Source organism: Hemicordylus capensis, chromosome 6 (assembly GCF_027244095.1).
Source record: "Hemicordylus capensis ecotype Gifberg chromosome 6, rHemCap1.1.pri, whole genome shotgun sequence".
NCBI classification, from domain to species: domain Eukaryota; kingdom Metazoa; phylum Chordata; class Lepidosauria; order Squamata; family Cordylidae; genus Hemicordylus; species Hemicordylus capensis.
Genome location: NC_069662.1, coordinates 10,923,025 through 10,948,411, shown reverse-complemented (window position 1 = coordinate 10,948,411; position 25,387 = coordinate 10,923,025). Strand labels below are relative to the sequence as shown.

Here is a 25,387-nt window from a genome sequence, read left to right as displayed (position 1 = left end):
GCCCCCCCGGGTCCAGTTTGACATTAGTGCCTTTGGGAGAAAATGATTTGGCCCAATGGAACAGAACCTCTTTGGTTCTGCAACCTAAGGCAGACATTGCAACACTCCAGGAATGGATTCCAGGGCTTGTCATGGCTTGGGGGGATTTGTTGCAGTGTAGAGCATGGAAAAGCATGGAAAGGGCTAGGAGGAAGATCAACAAGGATATGGCGTGGCTTTGGACAGGGTGGCTTTGTTGTGGCTTACCCCAGGATTGTTTTTTTCTAGCCCTGATGGTGTCCACCTCTCTGCCTCAGGGTGCGATATTTATTTATTGCACCTGTGGCAGGGGCTTTCAGAATTCCTGCAAGGGTGTTTGTTGGGGGATGCAAGGCCAAGCAAGGCTAGCTTTCCCCTCCGGGGCAGTGCGCGGGAAGGGCATTCAGCAGAAGTTGGGATTTACGCCGATGAACGTCCTGGTGTTATTTAAATCAGGGGAGTGTGCAATCAGAGGCTTTGCAGTTCAGGGGCTACATTTCACACTCACATGTGCTTCAAGGACTTCACAACTTCAAAGCTGTGTGGCTTGGGGGAGGGTAAAGTTCACAAGAGGGCCTCAACCCCTTTGGGTTGGCTATGAGGGACAGATATCAGGACTGCTCAGATGCCAGGTTCTGAGCCAGGGTGTGTCACTCATCAGGCTGTGGAATGGCTAAGTTGTCCAGCCTCAGCATAGGTTAGTCCCGCACTGCCTGGGGGTGGATTTTCCAGCAGCAAAATCCAGTTTGAATTTCTCAATAAAGTTGTGACCCTTTCGCCCAAGTCTTGCTTTCAGTGTATTTTTTTGGGCACGGTGCTGGTGGGTGTGAGGACAATGGCTTTGAAATGCCAATGTAGAAGTATATTCTTATTATTTTATGTGTTTATGTATGTATGTATGTATGTATGTATGTATGTATGTATGTATTTATTTGTTCCTGCCAGGGTGAGCAATTTTAACAAACCTATATTAAGATAAAGAAAGAAAAATGGGGTGTTGGGGCCTTCTTTTATTGCTTTGTTGCTGTGGGTTATTGCAAAGCCAGCTATCTCTTGCTGTCCCACTGAGGAGACCAAGAAGATTTCTTCTGCTGAAATGTAATAAACAAGTTTCTTTCAGCAGTATTGAAGAGCAGGTGTCATTCTGAGGGGAAAACTTCCCTGCAATTTTCAAATTAAACATGATAACTTCTCCTCCTCCTACTCCTCCAAATCTCAAAGGAGTTCCAGTGGCCACTAAAGAAACAAGGCAATAGGATTCTATTAATATCTCTTGTACCCTTCAGAGCAGGTTCTAGAAATGCCAAAGTGTGAATCAGTCTGATCAACCATCTAATGTTGTGCAGTCTTGGCTTCAGATCAGCCAAGTGAATTGTTGTCAAGCAAAGCATTCAAATGAAGATGTGGGGAGAAGTGAATTGTTCTTTAAAGGGGAGATGTTCAAACAAAGTTCTGCTCTTCATGGTACTGGTAGTCCTGTGTCTGCCTGCAGTGGTGAGGAATGCTCCAGTTGCTGATTGCATTATCGCTGACCCTCTTCCTATTCTTCACAAGTTCTATCAGTCAGGAGACCTCCTCATCGTTGGCATCATTTCTCAGATCTATGTATTTTTCACTCCAGCTACTTTTGAAAAGCGCCCCTCTTCTGAACTTTATGATGATGTTCTGTAAGGAGTAGCTCTTTTATTTTTACATGTTTATCATACACCAGTCCAAAAAAGAACCTCAAGTACGCCAGTCCTATGGATTGGCTTTTGCTTAAGGTCTGCATTTGGAATGACTAGTATTGCAACCTCCCTTCTTCAAAGAAAGCCTCCCTTTCTTCTGCTAATAATGATAATATAATAATAACATTCCAGGTTTCAAATATCCTTCTGTGATCAGTGTATCTCTGAAGAATGTCCTGGTTATTTGGGGCATTGGGATTATTTGTCCTGCTAACTGGACAAATAGACTCCCCTTTTAAAGTGCTGACTCCATTTAAACAGGAGGAGGACTCCTTTTTATTCTTAGTGGCAAAGGGACATATCTCCAGTGGCTGTTGCTGGGAGTTTTGTGTGTGTGTGTGTGTGTGTGTGTGTGTGTCTCTGTGTGTCTGTGTGTGTGTCTGTGTCTGTGTCTGTGAAAGAGAGAGAGAGAGAGTGGGAGGGAGGGAGACCTAGGACAGTGAGCTATTTCCTCAATTTTTTTAAATGTATGGAACATAGGAACATAGTAAGCTGCCATATACTGAGTCAGACCCTTGGTCTATCTAGCTCAGGATTGTCTTCACAGACTGGCATTGGCTTCTCCAAGGTTGCAGGCAGGAATCTCTCTCAGCCCTATCTTGGAGATAGGCCTATCTTGGCCTCTCAGCCCTATCTTGGAGAAGCCAAGGATGGAACTCGGAACCTTCTGCGCTTCCCAGAGTGGCTCCATCCCCTAAGGGGAATATTTTACAGTGCTTACACACCAAGTCTCATATTCATATGCAACCAGGGCAGACCCTGCTTAGCTAAGGGGACAAGTCATGCTTGCTACCACAAGACCAGTTGTCCTTGAGAACTGATTGAACAACTGCTCCCTTTTATCTCATAAATCCTGACCTTCTACGGTTGTCTCTTTGATGCACTCACAGCCTGTGCTTACTTTATTGTTAAATACTGAACCATTGAGAACAATTGAGAACTGAACAGTTGAGAACTGATTGATGAAATGTGACACATGAGTATTTTAATCATGACTAATAATAGTCGCTAATATGTCATGAAGTGTAGAGTGGGTAGTTCTAAAACAATGCTGCTACTGTTGCCTATGATTGCTCTTGTGCTAATATGCAAAGTTGTACAATCATGCTTGTACAATACTGTGCACACTGGAAATTATGGCTGTAGGGTTTTGCAAGTGCGATGGTGTGCGTTTGCTAGTCATATAAGAACACTCTTGCACAGTAGCCAGCATTGGTTCCCAACTGACCACAATATGTTGCATAGCATGACAACTGGTGCAAACAAAAATCAGTCTGGATAAGCAGGTAATGCCAACTCTCAGTTTCTCTATTTGGATCAGTGAGCACATTGAACTTGGGCTGGTGCCTTGTTATGGTGGTTGAGAAAGAATTGATTTAGTTATTCTCGATTGGCATTTGGGCAGGCATGTTTTGGGTGTCTCTACTTACATTCCATGATAAAACTGAGCTTGTTTAGGGCCATCACAAGTTATTGTTTTATGGCTCAGTGTTGAAGCCACACAACAGGTGAGAAGAGTGACTGGCAAGCTGGCACCCATTTGAGTTATCTGGATCTTGTTTGTGCAGCATCAGCTGCAGTCCGACATTCCTGGGTCTGACCTAACAGTTGATGAGCAGTAGTTGGCTTTTCGAGGGCACTGTCCCTTCTGGCGATATGTGCCAAACAAACCAAATAAGTATGGCTTGACAATATGATGGTGCCATGATGCAGAAAAATTCTTCCCAGTGACAGAAGATGTAGTTTACCTTGGGAAGCAAGCTGGAGGACCACAGCAACGAGACATAGGGCTGTATATTGTGCAGCCATGGAACAACACTTGGAGGATTGTGGTGGAAGGCTGACATTTTCCCAGCGCAGAGCTGGCAGAGACTCTCTTGAGCAAGGGGTTGACCTACAGTATATAGGCACTATGAGACACAACCGGCTAGATGTACTCCCAGAGATGCAGCCACATTTCCAAAGGGAACCACTCTCATCTGTGTTTGGCTGGAATGGACAGAGGATGTTGGTATCTGTGATTTTTTAAGCAAGTTAACATTTTGTTTGTGTGGTGCTGGAAAGTTTGGAATCTAGAGAGCTGTAAATCAAAATGTTCTGTTAGAGACAGTTTTGAAGTCTAGATTAATACAAACCAACCTCAGTGAAAACTATCTGTTAAATAAACCTTACTCTATTTACATGTTTTAAACACCAGACTGAATGAATTTCTGTCAGCCTCCTACCTATGCTTTTGCTAAGCTCAACTAACCAGTTTCAGTGTGCTAAATACCAAGGTTTGAAGTTAATTCGAAGGTGGCAATGAGTGTATAATGTAACTGAAATCTTCAGGAATGTTTATAAATCATAAGTAACATTGAAATATAGCCTCCTAATGGCACTGGAACTCTACAGGATCATATGTAGCCAGGACAGCTGAAGGGGAAAACAAAGAGCTATGATATCTGTGGGAGACTGATTTGTAGAATGAATATGAGAACTCCATTCTGAGAATGGAAATGCTGAATACTAGATCCATATTACTGTTGTGTTTGAAATGTTCATTTTTTTAAAGCTAGCAATTCATTTTTCTCAGTGGCTGCACAGGGCATCATGCTTGGGGTGAGATGGGGTGAGGTTCACCAATGAAATTATCTGAAGCAGAATATACAATTATTGAAGGTTATCTGCTTTGGTAAAGTTGGTGAGGCATCTCATATAACCAAAGGGACTTCTTTGAAGAACTCTCATAAGTATGATTTCAGAACTCAGAATGAGGTTTTAAAAAGTGCTTCTTGCCCTGTTAGCAAAGGTTACACATTCTGAATGCTATCTGTGTGTGTGTGTGTGTGTGTGTTTCCCCCCTCCCCTCATAAACATTACTGAAACTAGCATCTCCCACATCTATTCCAGTATGGATGTTATTTACAGAGAAATCAAAAGTCCAGTGATGTGTGGAAATGCTTCTTTGCACATTCCCAAAGCAGGCCAATTTATTTATTTATTGTATCACTTTATTTTTGAAAAAATTACATATTTATAGCACTAAACATCATTTATCAAAACACAAACAGCAATACATATTTTAATGCAAGACAGTACAAAAATATTGAACTGAAATTGCAGGTGTCCTCTCATTATAGAGTGATGTCTCAGAATTATCAGCACATCTTGGCCCTGGTATTTGCTGTAAAGGAGATCAATGACAATCCTGAGATTTTGTCCAACATCACCCTGGGCTTCAACATATATAATAGCCATTTTCATCCAAGATGGACCACTCAGGCTACACTGGAACTTCTTTCTACACAGAACCAATTCATCCCAAACTACAAATGTGACATGCAGAACTATCCATTAGCAGTAATTGGGGGACCTAACTCTGATGTCTCTCTCTACATGGCAAAGAATCTGTTCATCTACAAGATCCCACAGGTAAGATGTTTGCATGGAATATGCAGTTTAGAATACGATCTACATATTTATTTCATTTACATGCCACTGTTCATACTGGAACCCATTCCTTCTTCCCTATTTTCTTGGTAAGCAGCTTCTCAGAACTGCCCGTCCCCTTTTTATGGGACTATGCATTACAAATTATTCTGGCACTGAGCCTCTGTACACTCACACACAGCTTATATATGAAGGATATATTTTCCCTCTCTTTTTTAGCTCATTTATGGCTCCACTAAAATGACGAAAAACAACATGGAAACTGGTTTCCTCCACTGGATGTTACCAAAAGGGGGTCATCAATATGAAGGGATTCTCCAATTACTCCTGCATTTTGGGTGGACATGGATTGGGATGTTTTATATGCATGATGAAAATGGAGAGGTTTTCCTACACGACACATTGGCCATGTTTTCTGAGAAAGGCATCTGTTTTGACTTTATAGAAAGCTTCCCAACACTGAAAGGTTCCCGTGGCATTGTAGAAACAGTAGGGGAAGGAGTGGAATCAATGAACATTGTATCCAGAAGCACTGCTAATGCATTGATCATATACGGTGAAATACAGACCATGTTCATTCTCATACTAATGCACAACTTTGCAGAAACAGAGAATATGCCAGTTAAGGAAAGAGGTAAAATCTGGATTATGATTGCTCAGATGGATTTCACATCACTTGGATTTCAAAGAAATGCAGATCTGCACTTCCTCCATGGGGCTCTTTCCTTTGCATTGCACTCAAAAGAAGTGTTCGGATTCCAGCAGTTTCTTCAGATGAGAAACCCCATTTCAGAGAAAGTTGATGGCTTTCTCAGGGTCTTTTGGCAAGATGCATTTAATTGCCAGTTCCCTGACTTCACTGCAGATGAGAAGGTTGAGGAACTCTGCACTGGAGAGGAGAAGCTGGAGACTCTTTCTGCATCAGTTTTTGAAATGACCATGACTGGTCACAGCTATAGCATCTACAATGCTGTCTATGCTGTGGCACATGCATTACATGCCATGCATTCATCTAAATCTAATCAAAGAGGAAGGATGGATGCAGATAGACGGAAGCTTCTTTATCATCTGCCATGGCAGGTAACCCCCTGAGTTGCATCTGCTGGAGTGAAAATAGAATCCAGACTGTGTATAAAATGTCTCTTGGAAAGACTAGTTAATACTAAAGTTCTAGGACTGTTGTCACCTCTGTTCTCCAACTAGTTCACTGAGGCACCACTCACATTAAAGGGTATGGAGATTGTATTAGGTTAGTCACACCTATAACTTAGAATTCTTGTAGAATTTTTATATACATATGGGTAAGTTAATTGAGGGAATGGAATCATCTTCCTCTCATTGCTATATCACCCCCCCTCCACCAAATTGGCTGACACACTGCACAACTGACATTATGTTTTCTGACTTGTGTGAGACCACTCTTGTGCATGTGCAAAAATTGTAAACACACAGTGGTGCAAAGGTAAAGACATTATTTCCAATGTCTGTCCCAGTGTGTGACTTCTTTGAGCAATTGCTGTGCTTGTGCAAGAGCGCTTGTAACTTTGCAGAGGAAAGCAGCCATGATATAGACTGTATTCTAATGATGAGAATGATACCGACAGCAGCACAGTGGCAAACTCGCCTGTGAAGCCACGCCTCAAAATGGGGTTACGAGAGTGAGCCCTCTCCTAACCCCATTTTGGCAATTGTCTGTCAGCCACAGCTGACATACTCAGGGGGGAGTGGGATCCCTCCAAGTGGTGGGGCAGCATGAGGCGGCATGACTCAACACGGGTGCTCATCCAGGCAGGTGCTCATCTGGGCAGGCAATCTGCCCACCCAAGAAGGCAACACTAATCTTCTGCGGAGAGGGTAATTCTAACCCCCTCTCCCTGCAGACTGCCCATGAGAGTGAGAAGAAGCTCTAGATATCATTAAAAGCCAGGCTAAAAAGATGGGCCTTTAAAGCTCTCTTGAAGACCTCCAAGGAAGATAATCCTCTAATATCCATGGGGATAGTGTTCGACAACCCATGGGTGACAACAGAGAAGGCCAAATCCCAGGTCACCACCAGATGAACCAGTGGCACCCAAAGATGGACCCTTCCTAATGATCTTGATGAGTGGTGGGTTCTTGTAGAGAAAGGTGATCTCTCAAGTTAGCCAGACCAAAGCCATTCAGAGCTTTAAAGGTAATACTAGCACTTTGCACTTTGCCCAGAAATATATTGGCATCTAGTGCAACTGTTCAAGAATAGGCACAATGTGGTCTCTCCAGGATACCCAAGAGACCAATCTGGCTGCCACATGCAGTCAGTCAATTTTATTACAGCCATTGGCCAGCAAAGAGATAAAAATAACAAATATAGCTAATACACACAAATGGTAACTAATAATAACACACAATAAAACAGTATACAAGCATCCAAAATAGATTACTTTAAAAAGAGTAAAATGGCTCCTAAAATTGGGACTTTAATTGAGACCTGAATCTCATAGCAATATAAAAAATTTTTGCTACTGCTTTTGTAACCTCACAGCTTCTGTCCGCAAGGCAATATTGTGTATAAAAAAGCTCACACCTTCCGGTAAATCTAACTAACAAGGGGGAAATAAGTTCTTCTCTGACATCATGATACAAACAACAATAGAAGAGAACACATGGATAACAGTTTCCAGGAGGCTGGAACCACAAGGGCAGAAAACCGTAGTTGAAGGATCCTTAGCAAACCTCCTTTCCAAAAGAGAGGAGAGCAGCACATTTAAGCGAGCCTGAGCAAATGCAACCCGAAACTTAGAAAAGTGAAGTGTTGTTAAATAATTAGCACCTCTATCTCCCATATGGGGGAAAATCCCAAAATGTAGGGGAGAGCAGTTCCTATTAGCCAAGGACATAGGTTCCTGATGTTCAATATCATGCAACCACAAGAAGAGTGTTTCCTTCACCTGATTATTATCCAGGGTAAGTAGTTCAGAAGGAGAAAGCCCCAATTGCATTATTTTATTATTTATATAAGATAGCCAGGGGTTTGGATAAGAGTCCAACCATAAATATCAAAAGAAAAAATTCCCGGATCTCTAAACAGAGTTTGATCCATCTAGCAAAAGTAGATTCCCAAGCTTTACAGGCTATAGAGAAAGACCCAGATTCCAGGCAAAGAGCAGAATATGACACACACCTAGGCACTGCAAAGATTGCTCTTAGGAATATAGACTGTACTCTCTCCAAATCAGATGTTACTCCCTGTATCCATAATGAGGCTCCAAAAAGTAATTGAGCCACAATCTTAGCCCATAATACATGGAGTGCCATAGGAATGTACTGGCCTCCTTTAGAACAGTAGAAGTGCAAAAAGGCACTAAGAGTTTTATGGGCTATATGAACAGAGGACATCCTATGAGTATTCCAATTAAGATTATATTGGGGGGGGGGATGCCTAAATATTTAAATTTGTAAACCTGCTCAATACGGTTCTGATTTACTACCCATTTATATAATTTCCTGGATTTAGAAAAAAGCAGGACTTTTGATTTTTTATAAATGATAACTAGCTAGTTATCTTTGCAGTAGCAGGCAAAAGCATGCAGCAATCTTTGCAACCCTAGTCTAGTCTGAGATAATACAGCTGCATCATCAGCGTATAACAAAACTGGCACTCGTTTATTAGCCAGCTTTGGTACATGTGAATCCACCTTTTCCAGACATTGGGCCAAATCATTAATAAAGAGATTGAATGATGTAGGGGCCAAGACACAACCCTGTCTGACCCCACGAGTAGAAGGAGTTAGATCACTTAGAGCCCCATTAGTGGCATACCTAACTCATAGCGAAGATTTGGAATAAAGCTGCATCATCAGAAATAACAGTCTCTTATCTATTGTAGTTTTTTCGTGTTTGGACCATAATAAGTATCTGGAGAATGAATCAAACGCAGATTTTAAATCTATAAAAGCAACAAAAAAAATTGCCTTTAGAGCCACTAGAACATAAGAACATAAGAACAGCCCTGCTGGATCAGGCCCAAGGCCCATCTGGTCCAGCATCCCGTTTCGCACAGTGGCCCACCAGATGCCGCTGGAAGCCACAGGCAGGAGTTGAGGGCATGCCCTCTCTCCTGCTGTTACTCCCCCACAACTGGTACCCAGAGGCACCCCGCCCCCAAGGCTGGAGGTGGCCCACAGCCCTCCGACTAGTAGCTGTCAATAGACCTCTTCTCCATGAAATTATCTAAACCCCTCTTAAAGCCATCCAGGTTGTTGGCTGTCACCACATCTTGTGGCAGAGAGTTCCACAAGTTAATTATGCGTTGTGTGAAAAAGTACTTCCGTTTGCTGGTCCTAGATTTCCTGGCAATCAGTTTCATGGGACGATCCCTGTTCTAGTGTTATGAGAAAGGGAGAAGAATTTCTCTCTATCCACTTTCTCCACCCCATGCATGGTTTTATAGACCTCTATCATGTCTCCCCGCAGTCGTCTTTTTTCCAAACTAAATAGCCCCAGGTGTTGTAGCCTAGCCTCATAAGAAAGCTGCTCTAGGCCCTTGACCATCTTGGTTGCCCTCTTCTGCACCATTTCCAGTTCTACAATGTCCTTTTTTAGATGTGGTGACCAGAATTGTACGCAGTACTCCAGGTGTGGCCTCACCATCGTTTTGTATAAGGGCATTATAATATTAGCAGTTTTATTTTCAATCCCCTTCCTAATGATCCCTAGCATGGAATTGGCCTTTTTCACAGCTGCCGCACATTGAGTCGACACTTTCAACGAGCTGTCCAAGACGACCCCAAGATCCCTCTCCTGGTCTCGCTAGATTATGCAAGATCATACAATGATCAAGAGTAGAGCGGCCTGCTCTGAAACCCACTTGCTCAATCCGAAGGATTTGGTTCTCTGAGATTCATGCCTCAAGCTTATCCAATAGATAAAGAGCATATAGCTTACCAGCCACAGACAGCAAACATATAGGCCTATAATTAGATTGATCCAAATGAGAACCATTTTTAAATATGGGAACAACTACAGCTGTTTTCCATTGCTCTGGTATAATTCCTGTGCTATTAATAGATGTAAATAAATTGGCTAAAACTAAGGCCCACCATTCTATATTAGCTTTTAATAATTCAAGAAGAATAAGGTCTGGACCAGGGGCTTTTCCAATTTTTAAACGTCCTACTAAGTTTGTTATTTCTGCAGGAGTAACGGGGGGCCAACAGGGTAACATATCTATCAAAGATGGTGTAAGAACCTGACTAGGCTGTGCATCATTATAAACTACAAAAAAGTGGGTTTCCCACGATCTAGCCGAGATCCTACAAGGCATGTTAACTCGACTTGTTACAGAAACAATTCTCCAAAAAGTGTGGCTATCTTTGTTATTAGTAGCCATTATAAGCTTATTCCTGGCATTTCATAAGGTTTGATGTTTAGCAGATTTGAGACTGCTTTTATATGCTTTCTTTATCTGAAAATAGGTGGAAGAAATTGTTCTGAGCCCGATCTATATTCTCTGTAGATATTCTTCAGTTGTTTTCGTAATGCCCTTCAGCATGAGTCAAACCAATTATTAGTTGCTCTCTTACAATGAGCATGTGGAGACTGACTTGCTCAAATGTGAAAACTTTTGTATAAGAGCATCTTCTAATTTTACATAAGCAGTAATTGTTTGCGGGCCCAAATGTGCTTGCACAATAGAATTATATCGATTTCTACCTTTGGGAGAGTCATTGAACATGGATATCTCACTTTCTACTTTCTTAGACCATTTTATTTTGCAACTTAAATTGGTAGAACTATCATCAAAAACACAGGGAAAAAGGTTATTCCTCCTTTCCTGGGGAAGATCTAGATAAATGAACATAGGAAAATGATCACTGAAAATTTGCTCACCCACCTCAAAGGAAGTGACATAAGGAAGAATAGATTTAGAAACCATAAAATAATCCACAACACTACTCCCTCGTGAGGAAAGAAACGTATATTCCCCAGGAATATCCGGGGGTATAGCACCATTTAATATTGTCAGCTCAAATATCCTAGTTAGAGAGAGCAGTTGGGCTCCTGATGAATTGATGGCTTTATCTTTAGAAAAATGGTTAGGAATGGGAGCACTGTCTATACAGTCACCCCATTTCCAAAAATGGGAGGCCATCAACGTTGTATCATCAGTACCACATCTAGAATTAAAATCCCCCATAAGGATTATAGAAGCATAATTCAATGTTGCTTCAGTTATATATATCTCCAGCTGTTGCCAAATAGTATGCCAAATAGGGAGCACTATCCACATCCCTTATGGTATTTTTTCCATTTTTCTGTACATCCTAACAAAATACACTTCCCCCACTCACAATACAGCTCCATCATTTTCTGAGAAGTGTATCATTTAACAACAGTGCTGGGGAAATGATTTCCTTTGATGAAAATGCGGAATTAGTTATTGGATTGGATATCATCAACTGGGTCACATTCCCAAACCAGTCCTTTCTTAGGGTCAGAGTTGGGAAGAAAGATCCAGAGGCTCCCCCAGACCAGATGCTGACCATTCATGAGGACGCCATTCAGTGGCCCAGCAGATTTAACCAGGTAAGATCTGTGCATATTTGAAGATTATGTATGTATGTATGTATGTATGTATGTATCACATTTATAAACCACCCCATCCAAAGGCTCTGGGCAGTGTATAACAAATATCGCCATTTGTTAACACAATGTTTTTTAAAAATTGGTTCACTGTTCAGACACTATAGCCTAATTAATATCATGTACAATGTCTGTATCATGTATCCACCGGCAGGTATTCACACATCAGGTTCAAGACACATGCTGTAGTACACTTCCTATCAATATGCTGCTTCAAATGGACATGTCCCCAGGCTCACTTTAAAAATGAACAGTTGTACAGCCATTCACACAAAAAGCAATACGTGCATAAAGATACATGCAGATGTGTGAAATGTGCACTCTGTATAGGGCTTGAGATAGCTCAGTTAAAAAATATCTGCCATTTAGATGGCACTCTTTGAAACCATGGTTTCTTGTTCCAGTTCTTCCCTTGGTACTAGGGATGTGCAAATTGGTTCTATGCTGAACTTGTTCAACGTCAGGCCTGTTGTGTTCAAAGGCTTGCAGTTGACCCAAACCATCCCCACTTTGGCTTGACCCCAGAACAACTCCCCCCCCCGGGACGGAACCTCACTGGCCATTTGGCGGGTTCGCAAGCCTTTTTACGATTAAAAAGTGGTTTTTAGTACTTACACCCTCTAGGGGGCTTCTCCAAATCCACTTGGGGTCTACAGAGGTCCCCCCTCCCCTTGCTGGCCTCCATTTTGCAAAAACCACCTAGTTCGGGCATTCTTCAACCTGTTCCGGGCCTTTACCCCATTGTGCTGGGTATGTGCAATGGGCCCCGGCGTTGCCAAACCATAAACTAGGGCCCCAGTATTGCCAAAACAGAGGCCAGAGTGGGGAGGGGGAGCCTCCATGGATTCCCCCACAGCCTCGGAGAAGCCCACCAAAGGGGGTAAGTACAAAGAAAAATTAATGTAAAAAGGTTGATGTACCTCCCTGAACTGAACCTCAGGAGTTCGATAGGGCAGCAAAACCAAACTGGCTGAGTCTGATTCGGGTCCGGTTCAGACTCAAACCAAACTGGGCCAGCTGGTTTTGTGCACACCCCTACCTGGCACTATATTTAAATGAATTAACTTTACAGAATTTTGCCCACTATAGATGTAACCCTAAGCAAACCTATGAGGGAGTAACTCCCACATATACAGCGTAAGTTAATTCCAAGTAGAAAGTACTTTTTCACACAGCGCACAATTAATCTATGGAATTCTCTGCCATGGGATGTGGTGGTGACGGCCATTCGCTTGGATGGTTTTAAAAGAGGCTTGGGCAAATTCACAGAAGACAGGTCTGTTAATTGCTATTTGTCTGAGGTCTATAGGCCACCTCTAGCCTCAAAGGCAAGGTGCCTCTGAATACAGTTGCAGGGGAACAACAGCTAGAGAGAGGGCTTGCCTGTGGGCTTCTCAGAGACATCTGGTGGGCCAGAACCAATTCAGCACACCTCATGTCAAACCACGTACCTGGCAAAAGTTAGGAACATAGGGAGCTGCCATATACTGAGTCAGACAATAGGTCCATCTAGCTCAGTATTGTCTACACAGACTGGCAGTGGCTTCTCCAAGGTTGCAGGCAGGAATCTCTCTCAGTCCTATCTTGGAGATGCCAGGGAGGGAACTTGGAACCTTCTGCTCTTCCCAGAACGGCTTCATCCCCTGAGGGGAATATCTTCCAGTGCTCACACATCAAGTCTCCCATTCATATGCAACCAGTGTGGACCCTGCTTAGGTAAGGGGACAAGTCACGTTTGCTACCACAAGACTAGCTCTCCTCTCCTGAGAGAGGTTGCCAAGATTAACACAGTAAACTCCCAAACCAAGTGACATAAAGAAATGTAAACAATTATTTAAAAGTTAAGCCAATCTTAAGCAGTCATTTCACCACAGACTCATTGATACAAACAGAGAGTGGGTAGGACAAGCTTCCTGCCCAAATTTGGGAGGTGTGTGTATTCCCATTTTCCCATTGGGTGTGAGTAAAAAAGCAAGGTAGGAGGCACCGGCAGTGATAGTCTGCTAAACGGCATCTGGGTGCAAGAGTTTTCCCTCCTACCTCATTCAGCAGTTGAGTACAACTACTGGGTGGGATAGAACCCTCATACTCAGCTGCCACTTTATTTTATTTATTTATTTAAAATATTTCTATACTGCCCAAAACTTGCCTCTCTGGGCAGTTTACCATTAAAATAATTTAAAACATAAAATCAATTACCAATTAAAATCATTTAAAACATTGAAAACATTGAAAACCCAATATTAAAAATATTAAAACTATAAATCTCATTAAAAGCTGAGTGAATAATTGTGTCTTCAGTGCCTTTTTAAAAGTTGCCAGGGATGGGGAGGCTCTTATTTCAACAGGGAGCGCATTCCAAAGTCCAGGGGCAGCAACGGAGATGGCCCATTCCTTAGTGGCTACCAAACGAGTTGGCAGCAACCACAGACGGACCTCTCCTGATGATCTTAACAGGTGGTGGGGCTCATGGCAAAGAAGACGTTCTCTTAAATACCCGGGGCCTAAGCTGTTTAGGGCATTCTGATAGGTAATAACCAGCACCGTGTATTTTGCCTGGAAACTTATCAGCAGCCAGTATAGTTCCTTCAGCACAGGAGTAATATGATCTCTCCTAGATGACCCAGAGACCAACCTGGCCACCACATTGTGGACCAACTGTAGTTTCCAGACTACATACAAAAGGAGCCCCACATAGAGCACATTGCAGTAGTCAACCCTAGAGGTTACCAGCATATGTACCACCGTTTTGAAGTCGTTCATCTCAAGAAACGAATGCAGCTGGAGTATCAGCCAAAGCTGATAAAAAGCACCTCTGGCCACTGCCTCAACCTGGGACACCAGGGAGAGGTTCAGATCCAGAAGCACTCCCAGACTGCATACCTGTTCCTTCCGGGGGAGCATGACTCTCACCAAAACTGGCAAATAAAAATTGTCTCCCGAGTTCCATCCCTGCACAATAAGTACCTCTGTCTTATCTTCATTCAGCCTTAGTTTTTTACCCCTCATCCAGCACATTACTGCCTTCAAGCAGGCATTTAGGTAGTGATAGCAGATGATCACTGCTGGTGCCTCCTACCTTACTTACAGACACACAATCAGAAAACAGGAGTACACACAGCTCCTGAACTTGGGTAGGACACTTATCATACCCACTTTCTGATACTCTGAACTCCCTTTTTCTCCATGAACCAGTTATGAATTGTGGTTTTGCTTGATCCCTGAGCATTGGCTTGAAACACTACCTGGGATAGGTATAGGGAGGTGGGCATACTCATTTTAGATGGGCAAGGCTGCTGGGGATGGAAGGGGCCATTACTTGGTGCAGATGGTGATGGAGGATTAGCAGGAGTGTCATGACATTTTTATTGTCAAGTTTATTTATTTTTTTAAGAGGAGCTGCAGAGAAGTACATACTAAGTAAATGACTTGAACTGCAAAGTAAGATGTATTCCCCCATCTTTGGAGTTGGTTTACTCCTTTCTCAGTGGTGGATAAATGAGCCAGTCAACTTCAAACACAAGAGTTTACAAGACTTGGGATGAAAGTGCCCAAAATATTCTCCGGAGATTTTCAGGGGATGAATAGGAGCTGAGAAATTCTGTGAATTTGCTGCTGAACTTCAAATATAATTTGAATATTCACTGGATAATTCTCATGCTATCATTTCCAAAAATAGTGTTTTCTAGAATAAGAAATAAGCACAAACAGGCTCATTTTCAAGTTTCTTAGAACAAAGGAAAACAGAAAACTGTTAGAGGGGATAGTCCTGGACTAATCTGATCTTTACATTTGAACCAATTAAGGTAGAGAGCCTTGGATAAGCCTTTAAAATTTATAAATCTTTCTTTGTGCGCTACCAAACCATATCCTTCAAACAAGTTGAGATGTCTGGTTGCTCTAATAATGACCATATTCGCACATAACAGCAAACCATGAGTAGATGAATCTGTGGTTGAATTTTGTTAAATTTTGTAACCTTGAATCTTATCACAGACGTTCACCCAGCTGTAGGCTGACAACCTCCAGTTTCAAGTAACCGAAGCCACTCCGTCTTTTTGATCCATTGAGGCCACATCCCAGCAAGCTCTGTAGCACTCACGTCACCAGACTGGGGGCAAGGCTTCAGAACGTCTTCAGGGCAGTAGCCATTGTCCACAATCTGGTTTTACAGTGAAACCATGGTTTCACACATTCGGATGTACTACTCCAGTTTGGTGTTACATGCTTTGGTGTTACTTTCTCTTTTCTGTGATTCTTGTTTTGTGGTTGTAATGGAGGGTGCTCTGCTCCCTTTGGCTATCAGCAAGATCTATCTGGACTTCACCACATCTGCCTTAATTCTAACCTGTTAATATTGCGTTATAATCTGTGTGATTTATTATGCTGAGTTTCTTGCAAGTATGTATGTTTTACTAAGTATTGGTCTATGACAGCAATAAAGAATAACGATGATGCAAATGCGGCCAATATTTCTCTGTCTCCACAGCACCAAAACAGAAACACCCAAGGATCCTTTCTGTTTTGCTAGAAGCATGCATTATAGGTGCTTGAAATAATTTGGAACTTCAAATTTACAGAATCCTGAGTCTAGGCCCCTAGACTCAGAAAATCCAGACATTTCTTCTCTGCTCTTCCCAAAATATTATTTTGTTTATGAACTCAACTCTATCAGCCACTTATGCAGCATTTTGCAAAGAAGTCTCAGTTGATTGTTTTTACCCCTAAAGTATTTATCTGTTTAGCACATTTGTATACTGCCCAAAACTGATGCCTCTGAAAAGAAGTATGACCTTTACACAGTCCCAAGCTCTGAATTATTTGTTAAAATGTCCCCAAGGAGCTATCTATAGATAGATATGCAAATTCAGTTTATTGCTGTGTGGAGAAAACCTGAGAGGTTAGAATCAGGGGATTTGGAGAACAATTCTCTAAAATATTCTCACCTCCTTTAGTTGAAGAATAATCGAGTAAATCTGAATGGGAGAAAATTCTTTTCCAACCCCCAACACCACATTTGGAGCTCATTGACTCTTTTATATATCAGTAAGTAAAGGTGCAATCTAGCTCAAACCATGGGGGTTTAAACCCCTCACATTGTTTCCCACACTGTTCTGAAATGATGCTCTCTTGGAGGCATCATGGAGAAAAAATACTGCTTGCCATCTTGTGGCCATCAAGAGAATGAAGACCCCTGAGGAGTGAGGGTGGCCCTGCCTTTAGCTCCCAAACCTGGGCAGAACACTGTTTTTGATTATGTGAATGACCTCAGTATCTTAACCCACATCTAACCTAATTGGAGCTCATGCACAAACAATGCAGAGGAAAGGTCAGAGAGCGGGGTTATGAACATTTGCGATGCAAACTTCCCAAACATAAAACAATGCCCTCTTTCATGTATGGACAGGTACAGCCCGTTTCTGTGTGCAATGATCATTGCCATCCTGGTTATAGTAGGACAAAGGTGGAAGGGAAGCCATTTTGCTGCTATGATTGCTTTCCATGCTCAGAGGGGAAAATCTCAAGCCAGAAAGGTAAGAAATGTCATGTATCAGACCCATCACAAATATTGGCTATGGTCCAGCATGTGCACGTCAGAGTGATTAAGCATTCATCTCCCTATTGCATACAATGTTGACAATTCAGCTCTGATAGTCCCTGCTAAGGAAATAGTCTGATATAACTAATAATCTTTTTGACCTCTTTGCTAAAGCACCTTCACAGAACAACAACAAATTACATCCAAGATGAAGATAGTAAGAGCTTCTAGTTTGTCTTATCCTTGAAGAGAAAACCAACTCTGGATAGAAATATTTCCTACTTTTGGTTGTGTGGAAGCAAGGTAGGAGGAAAAGCTACCCAGGTTCTCCTCCTACCTTGCTCGCACACAACTGAAAATGGGAGCACACACAGCTCCCAAATACAGGTAGAACATGATTTTAAATAGTCTGATATAACTAATATTTATTTTTTGCCCTCTTTGCTAGAGCAACTTCATAGAACAAATTGTTTTTATATCCAAGATGAAGGCAGTATTTATGTATTTATTTATTTGAAACATTTGATATACCGCCCACTCTGAAGACTCTGGGTGGTGTACAAAAACATGCAAAACAAGACAGCATTAAAATTACATTCTAAATGAAACAAAAGTAACTAACAGAGGGGGGCAGGAATAGATAAACTACAGGGTAACTACAGTATGACTTTGTCTTATCCCTGGAGAGAACACAAACACTGAATAAAAGTATATCCTGTCCACTGATTTTTTTGAACTTTCTTGCTTTGGGGGCAGGTAGCAAACTCTCAGGAGAATTGCTTTGCATGTCTTTTGTCCATTTAATAGATTATGTATTGAGTGCACTTTCAATTCTGCCTTGTTGTAAGACTTCAGGCTGTTTATTATGAGTTTGAGCATAACCAGAGTTCCTCAGCATAACCAGGGACTTCAGAGCCGCACCTGCATCTATGTATAGGAGTGAGAAGCATGGAGACTCTCCACACAAGCAGTGTAGAAAGCTAAGGAGGGTTTTGCGGGGAGAGCAGGCTTGGCTCACTCTCCCCACACATGAGCACAGATTGGTTGTGCACACGATTACCATCTCCGTCATGGAGGTGGTTAGGTCAGTGGGCATTGGGGGCTGCCGTGCTCCCAGAAGTCCCGGAATGCCCCATGCGAGTGTGCGGGGCACTCTGTGCAGACACCTGGCACTGAGAAGCTTGTTGCAGCCTCCTGATCAGGGGTCTCCTTGTGAGTGACTGCAACATGGAGCCCCACCTTAGCGACTCACGACCACAGAAAAAAGGGTTAGTGGAGTGTTCACTCTGCTAACCTCATTGTAGGGGAGGGGTACTTAGGCAAGCTAGCTGCCGTTGAACCACTGAGCTCTCCCACGAGCCCAGTGGTTCTCATGACCACTAGACGGCAAACTGGGCTCCCTTAGCCCGCTTTTGAGTGGTCGTGAGAATAGCCTCATGGTGTAGTTGTTGGATCACTGGAAGAATGATAATTGTTGCTGGATCTTTGGAAGTAGTGGGGAGAGAACTCCAGGTCCCATTCTTAGCCATGAAGCTGGAAATATATAAGAGGCTCATTCCCATGATGGAATGAGGTGGGACAGGCATCCCACCCAGTTTCAAGAGCTGTGCAGACTTCCATTTTCTGATGGGGCGTGAGGGGAAAACAAGATAGGAGTCTGCTTTGTTCTATGTGGTATATTTTATGTTTTGTTATTTAGAAGTTTGTCCCAATGGGGATTCTGTGGAGCGTGTGGGTGGTAGAGTCAGAAAGGAAAAGGGAGGGAAAGGAAAAGGAGAAAATGGAGTTTTTTTCTGTACAAACTCTTAGTTAAATCAATATAAGACTCCGTTGTCTTTGTGAAGGAAGCAACTTTGAAACAGAGGGGCTGACAGTGATCATCATGTCTCCATCTGATCCAGCAGTTGTTCCCAGCTAATGAACAAGATAGGTGGTTTAACAAGCCAATCTCCATTATATTTATTTAAAAAACAAACCAACAAACCAAACAAGCATAGCATCAGCAATTTGAAAGGAAAGACAAGACTTTTGGGGTGTTGGTGTCATGAATAAGAAAAAATCTGAGCTTATAGCATTATTTTTGACTTAAGGAACAAACCATTAACACTCAAGTTTTTCTGTCCCTCTTCATTGCAGCGGGCTACCATGACCTTTCCTTTATTTTTCCTCCTGAATGAGGAGCATGCTGGGAATGAAAAGCCAGTTCTGGAAAGCTGGCTAATGAAGAAAAAATACCCAATGATTGTGTAAAAGGGGAGAGGGGGTTGCCTGAAAATTGGGCAGAATTCCTCCTCCCATATTTTCTTTCAAAGGAATTTCAGAGAATATAGAAAGAAAGTAGTCTGTCCAAGCCTAGACATCACTCTTCTTGACAGGACAGAGTTTATCTTGCTGATTTGGGTTATGGGATTAGGGCTGCTTCTTGACTACTCATGGGAAAATATTTCCATGAAGAAACAGGGAACATCAGATTTAGAACTAACAGTCCTAATAGAGGACTTTATAATGCTCAGATCTAGGGATGTGCCAGGTTGTCTTTGTTCGAATCTGAACTGGATTTGACCTGTCCGAGGGTGTTCAGTTCGGGGTCGAACAGGCCCTGGCCCAGTCCAGCGCAGCTATTGAGCATGCTCAATGGATTGACAAACATATATGTAAAGGGGGATCTGGTAAGGACTCCCCTTTACAAGTAAAGGAATGTGGTGGGGTGGGGCAGGGAGAAAGTTCCCTCTTTATTTTTTAAGAATTTGCCACTGTGTGATGGGATGTGGGGTGGCAGTGGCCATGTGGAGAGGAAGGCAAGGGCTGTGATGGGGGAGAGAGTGAGGGGAAAATTTCCTAAAACCGGCTGCAGATCTGCCCGTGCTCCATTTGGGAGGCAGCTGGAAGGAGATCTCGTTGCCCCATCCCACCATGGAGAAGCTTTTGGAGGTAAAAGTGGACATTTACCCTTATCCCCTGCCACACCACAGCCATCGCTGCCCTCCCCTCAGTGGCCAATGCCACCCCCATGCCACTGTGCAGCGGCATGTTCTTAAGATTAAAGGGGGAACTTTCCCCTCGGCCTCACCCTGACCCCAGACCTTTACTTGCAAAGGGGAATCCTTGCCAGATTCCCCTTTACATGGCCATCAAGCTGGCTTGAGAGCGGGGAGCTTGGTTCAGCCTACCGGTGGACGGTGACTGCCCCACCATTCGGCACAAGGGGCGAGCCTTCGAGCCCAGCCATGTTGAGTGCAAACCAGCTCTGGGGAGAGCCAGTTTCGATATCTCTACTTGGATCTTATTATTTCAATGCACTGTATATTCATGTATAGAGGACAACATATTCTTTCTCAGACATGGACGACTGCATCCAATGCGTAGAAGATCATTATCCAAGCAATGGTCAGGATTTTTGCATTCCCAAGGCCATCACCTTTCTGACTCATGAAGAACCTTTGGGGATCAGTTTGGATGTTTTTGTTTTCTCTTTTACCTTTATCACAGCTTTTGTGCTGAGGATCTTCATTAGGCACAAGGACACTCCCATTGTCAAAGCCAACAACTGGGCCCTCTCCTGCACTCTCCTCATCTCCCTCCTTCTCTCCTTCCTTTGTGCTTTGTTGTTCATTGGCCAGCCTGGGAGGCTCACATGTCTCCTTCGACAAGCAGCTTTTGGCATCATCTTCTCTGTGGCAGTTTCTTGCATCTTGGCCAAAACCACCATTGTGGTTCTAGCTTTCATGGCCACCAAGCCAGGGTCCAGAGTGAGGAAGTGGGTGGGGAAAAGATTAGCCTATTCCATCATTCTTCCCTGCTCTCTCATTCAAGCCATGTTTTGCACAGTGTGACTGGCAACCTCCCCACCATTCCCAGATTTAGACATGACCTCCATGGCTAAAGAAATTACCCTGGGATGTAATGAAGGCTCCACTGCCATGTTTTATTCTGTGCTGAGCTTCCTGGGCTTCCTAGCTACAGTGAGCTTCATTTTGGCTTTCTTGGCCAGGAAGTTACCTGACAGTTTTAATGAAGCCAAATTTATCACCTTCAGCATGTTGGTCTTTTGCAGCGTTTGGTTGTCTTTTGTTCCAGCCTACTTGAGTACAAGGGGAAAATACATGGTAGCCGTTGAAATATTCTCCATCTTGGCCTCTAGTGCTGGGTTACTGGCCTGCATCTTTCTCCCCAAATGTTATGTCATTATGATGAGGCCTGACTTGAACCAAAGGGGAGAGTTAATCAGAGGAAAGAAGTAGATTCTCAAAGTCTATGGCCCTGATGCAGCCAAAGTTATCCATGAACAAGTTCTGTTTCAAACAACAGAAATGGAGTCAGCAGCGCCTATGTTACTCCATTGTTTTCAACTGCTGACTTCCTGACTTCCTCACTAGATTAGTCACTGACTTAATGTAGTAGAGAAAGTCCTGTTGAAATTCATTAGCCATTTAGAGTAACTCCTGCATAATCCTATTGAGTAATTTAGTCAGGAGTCTTAATTAGAGCAAATTGTAGCTGGTGCAGGGTTTGCGCATTCTGCTATATGTGGCTGAAGTATTTTCTCCTGGACCCCAATGAGGGACAGAACATGTGATATGGGTTGAATGTGGACAACATTATATTAACTAATACCCATGATCTCCACCTGACTTGAATCAAAGGGGAGGAGGGAAGCTAATAAGAAGATGAACTAAAGCTTCTGTGACCCTGATCCAAGTGAAACCCTCCATGAGGCATTCCTAGTGTAAACAATGGGAGGGTGTGGCACCCTTATTTCATTGTTTAAAATGATTCTTAATCAATCTAATTTCAGTTGGATCAGGTCCCGTCATTTCTGTCACATGTGCCTCAGGTTTTTACTCCTTCACTAGGGTGTACATGTATTGTAATCAGTGGCATTTTTCTAGGAGTGAATGTATATAAATTCATTATATGTATGCTCATCTAGGGTTGCATTTATGTATGTGTTTATGTATGTATTTTTTTAATTAGAACTACACACTGCTAAATAATTAAATCCAAAGGCAGTTTATGCACAAACCAAAACAATTAGCAACAATCTTTCTTTGCCAATCTACCTGTGGACAGGAGGGAAATACATGGTTGCTGTGGAAATATTCTCCATCTTGGCATCCAGTGCTGCGTTACCCTTTTATGTGTGTTTCCAGAAATGCTTTGCAATTAATCCAACTAGGGATGTGTATGAAACAGATTTTGTGTTCTATTTTGGTGGAACTCAAAGCACCCCATTGTTCCCCATGGGTAGCTCCTGGGGACACATAAGTGGAGTGTGTGGTATGACATGATGGATTATATCTACCACCCAACTCACAAATGAAATGGGTAAATGGGCAGATTTTAACCTATGTTGAACTTTCCCTAAAACCCCATAACTCACAAACAATGAGCTTCACACTACACGTGCAAAGTGCCTGACAAGGTTCTATGAGGAGAGCAGGCTTAGCTGGCTGCTGTCATGGAGCCATCACAGAGCCAGCAGGGGTTGTGGGGATTGGGGGCAATGTGGCCACTGGAAGTTCCAGGATGTCCCACGTGGGGCATCCTGGAGAAAGCCCCGAGCCTTGGAGGCTGCTTGCACAAAAACAAGGTTAATGGAATAATCATTCTGTTAACCTCATTTAAGGGGAGGGGATTGATGGTGGCTAGCTTCCAGGAGCCGTGCTGCTCCTGTTGCAGCACATGATCACCCTAAAGTGGGCTGGGCTACCTTAGCCCACTTTTGGGTGATCGTGGGAATAGCTTCAATGACTCCCTATATCCTAGCATTGCAATAGCTGAGTGGTAACAGCAGCACCCTTAACTGATCAATGTCCATGTTACATGTAGTCAACCAAAATGTTTCTCTGGTGATTTATCTCGATTACACTGTCAAAAATGGCATACACGATCATATTGATGGAAGAGCTGATCCAAAGCATATTTCGGCCCTCAGATTCCTGCTCTCGATCAGCGAGTAGTGATCTGCGCATTTTTGATCGGGTGTCAGATCAAAGGCAAATTGTGTATACTGTAGCTGCGGGAAAACTCCTCATGATTAATTAGCAGCCCTTTGTCTTTCATATGCTTGCCTGCTGTCTGCACAAGATTCATATATTCTCTTACACTTTCCCCATTTCCAAAATCAGGCTGGAAGGGCTTCAATGGTATGGGGATACCCAATGTATACAGATATATAAAATTAATGTCATAATGCTTAAAACTAAATGGGTTCCTAGTGTATGCTCTGCTGAAGGCATTGTTATCAACAAATCCTAAAACAATCTGCTTAGGTAGCAGGCCGAGAAATAAATTTTCCGGATTGGTGACTCTGGTTCCTGCAGGGATACTGAACACCTTCATACTCACACAATCCACAGGATATTTGGCCGTGGATGCGAGTAGTGTTTCAGCAATTGCTAACCTAACCCCTGGAGCAAGAACGACTTTCTTCACAAAAAGAGAAGATGATAAAATCTGCACCTGGTACCATGGATTAGCACCACCGGCCATCAGACGGAACATATCTTTGTTGCATGTTAATTAAATTTTCACATCTACTCCATTCAACAGGAGCTTTTCTTGGGGGGGGGGGGACAAACAGATCTGCATGAAGGGGACCCAGTAGCTCTACTCTTTGACTTTTAGTTGTAAATCTTGCTCTCTTTACAAAACTTTTATTATTCCCATCCATCATGAGTGCCTCAAATTCTCCCACTGTATCCTTGTAGAATAATTCAGCAGAGAATTGTGTGGCCAGAGCATCTTCACTCTACTTCAACACAGATTCAATAAATGCCCTATAGGGATAGGTATTGCTGCACTGACTCACTAGCTTGTCCCCCACGGTCACATCCAACTAGCTAAACACAGATGCTATGGGGTAATTTGTCAAGGCCACTGCCGCATCTCATGCCAGGTTGGTTCCATTTTGATTTACAATCTTACAGCTTACATAAAGAAGCATGTTGTTCAGATCCAAATATGTTTCGCCCGCCCCACTATGTAAAAATCCAAGGGGGCTGTGTCAGTAAGGGCTGTCAGAGGTGGAACTTAAATAAACATGCTTCTCTCAATACTTTTCTGTGTAGGGCCCATATGGAACAAATCCAATTCAGATTTAGCACACTAGACCCTCCATGAATACAAACCATGACCGCTTTAAAAAATATCATCCTGAGAGGGTGTATTCTTTCTCTTCCTCACACCCAGCTGCTTCTGAGATATCAAGCCTCTCTGGCATATTCTTTTAAGGGGCTGTGGGGGCGGGGCACAAAAGCACCTATCATAAACCTTTCTTTTAACTCCATGGTGTCTCTTAATGTACATGAGACCCCCCTCCCTCTTGAAAGGGATTAAATTTCTTCAAGATGGATGTAGAAGCCTGTCCATCTTTAGCAATATTCCACGGTGCAGATGATCTCTAGCCCCCTTCTCAAAAAGGGCACAACTTTCCGAAAAAGACTCTAAAAAATACCACCATTTCCCGCACCGTACATGACAGGTGATCCACTATAGCCAGGAAGAGCATTCCCTGCTTGTGCTCTGTAATAATTTCTATAAATTGCCAGGTCACCCTAAATTTTCAGAGCCCCCATTATTTTTTTAAAATGCCAGGGCTCTCAGTGGGCAAAAGTGTAGTTTCACTATCACCATACCAAAATAAAATGGCACAATTCTGTCCTGTTCTGTCTTTATCTTCACTGTGATGCTGTCTATATGGTCCTTATTCACAGGAATATAGTGTGGTTTGTTATATGTAACAGTGACAAACTTTCTGGACACCCCACAAACTGGAACACTGCGCAGTAGTGGTATGTGATGATCCCCCACCATCTGCTGTTCTACGATGTCTGTATAAACATGCAGAGTATTAAACCCACCTGAAATATCAGTGGAGTAAGGCATGTTTTTTACAAGCAAATCGGCGGGGGGAGGGGGAGGCCTAACATATGGGCCAGGTCTTCTCCTGCTGAAAAGAAGAATCCAGCAGAGCTCTTGAACACAACTTTTTTTGTCAGCTGTATCATAATACATGTTCAATTCTGGAGATGCATTACCCTCCTTTAGC

At 42.8% G+C, this 25,387-nt stretch overlaps 1 pseudogene; it reads left to right on the top strand.

Moving 5' to 3' along the window:
- Positions 1 to 1,479: 1,479 nt before the first annotated feature.
- Positions 1,480 to 21,578, top strand: LOC128330820 (vomeronasal type-2 receptor 26-like; annotated as a pseudogene).
- The last annotated feature ends 3,809 nt before the right edge of the window (positions 21,579 to 25,387 follow it).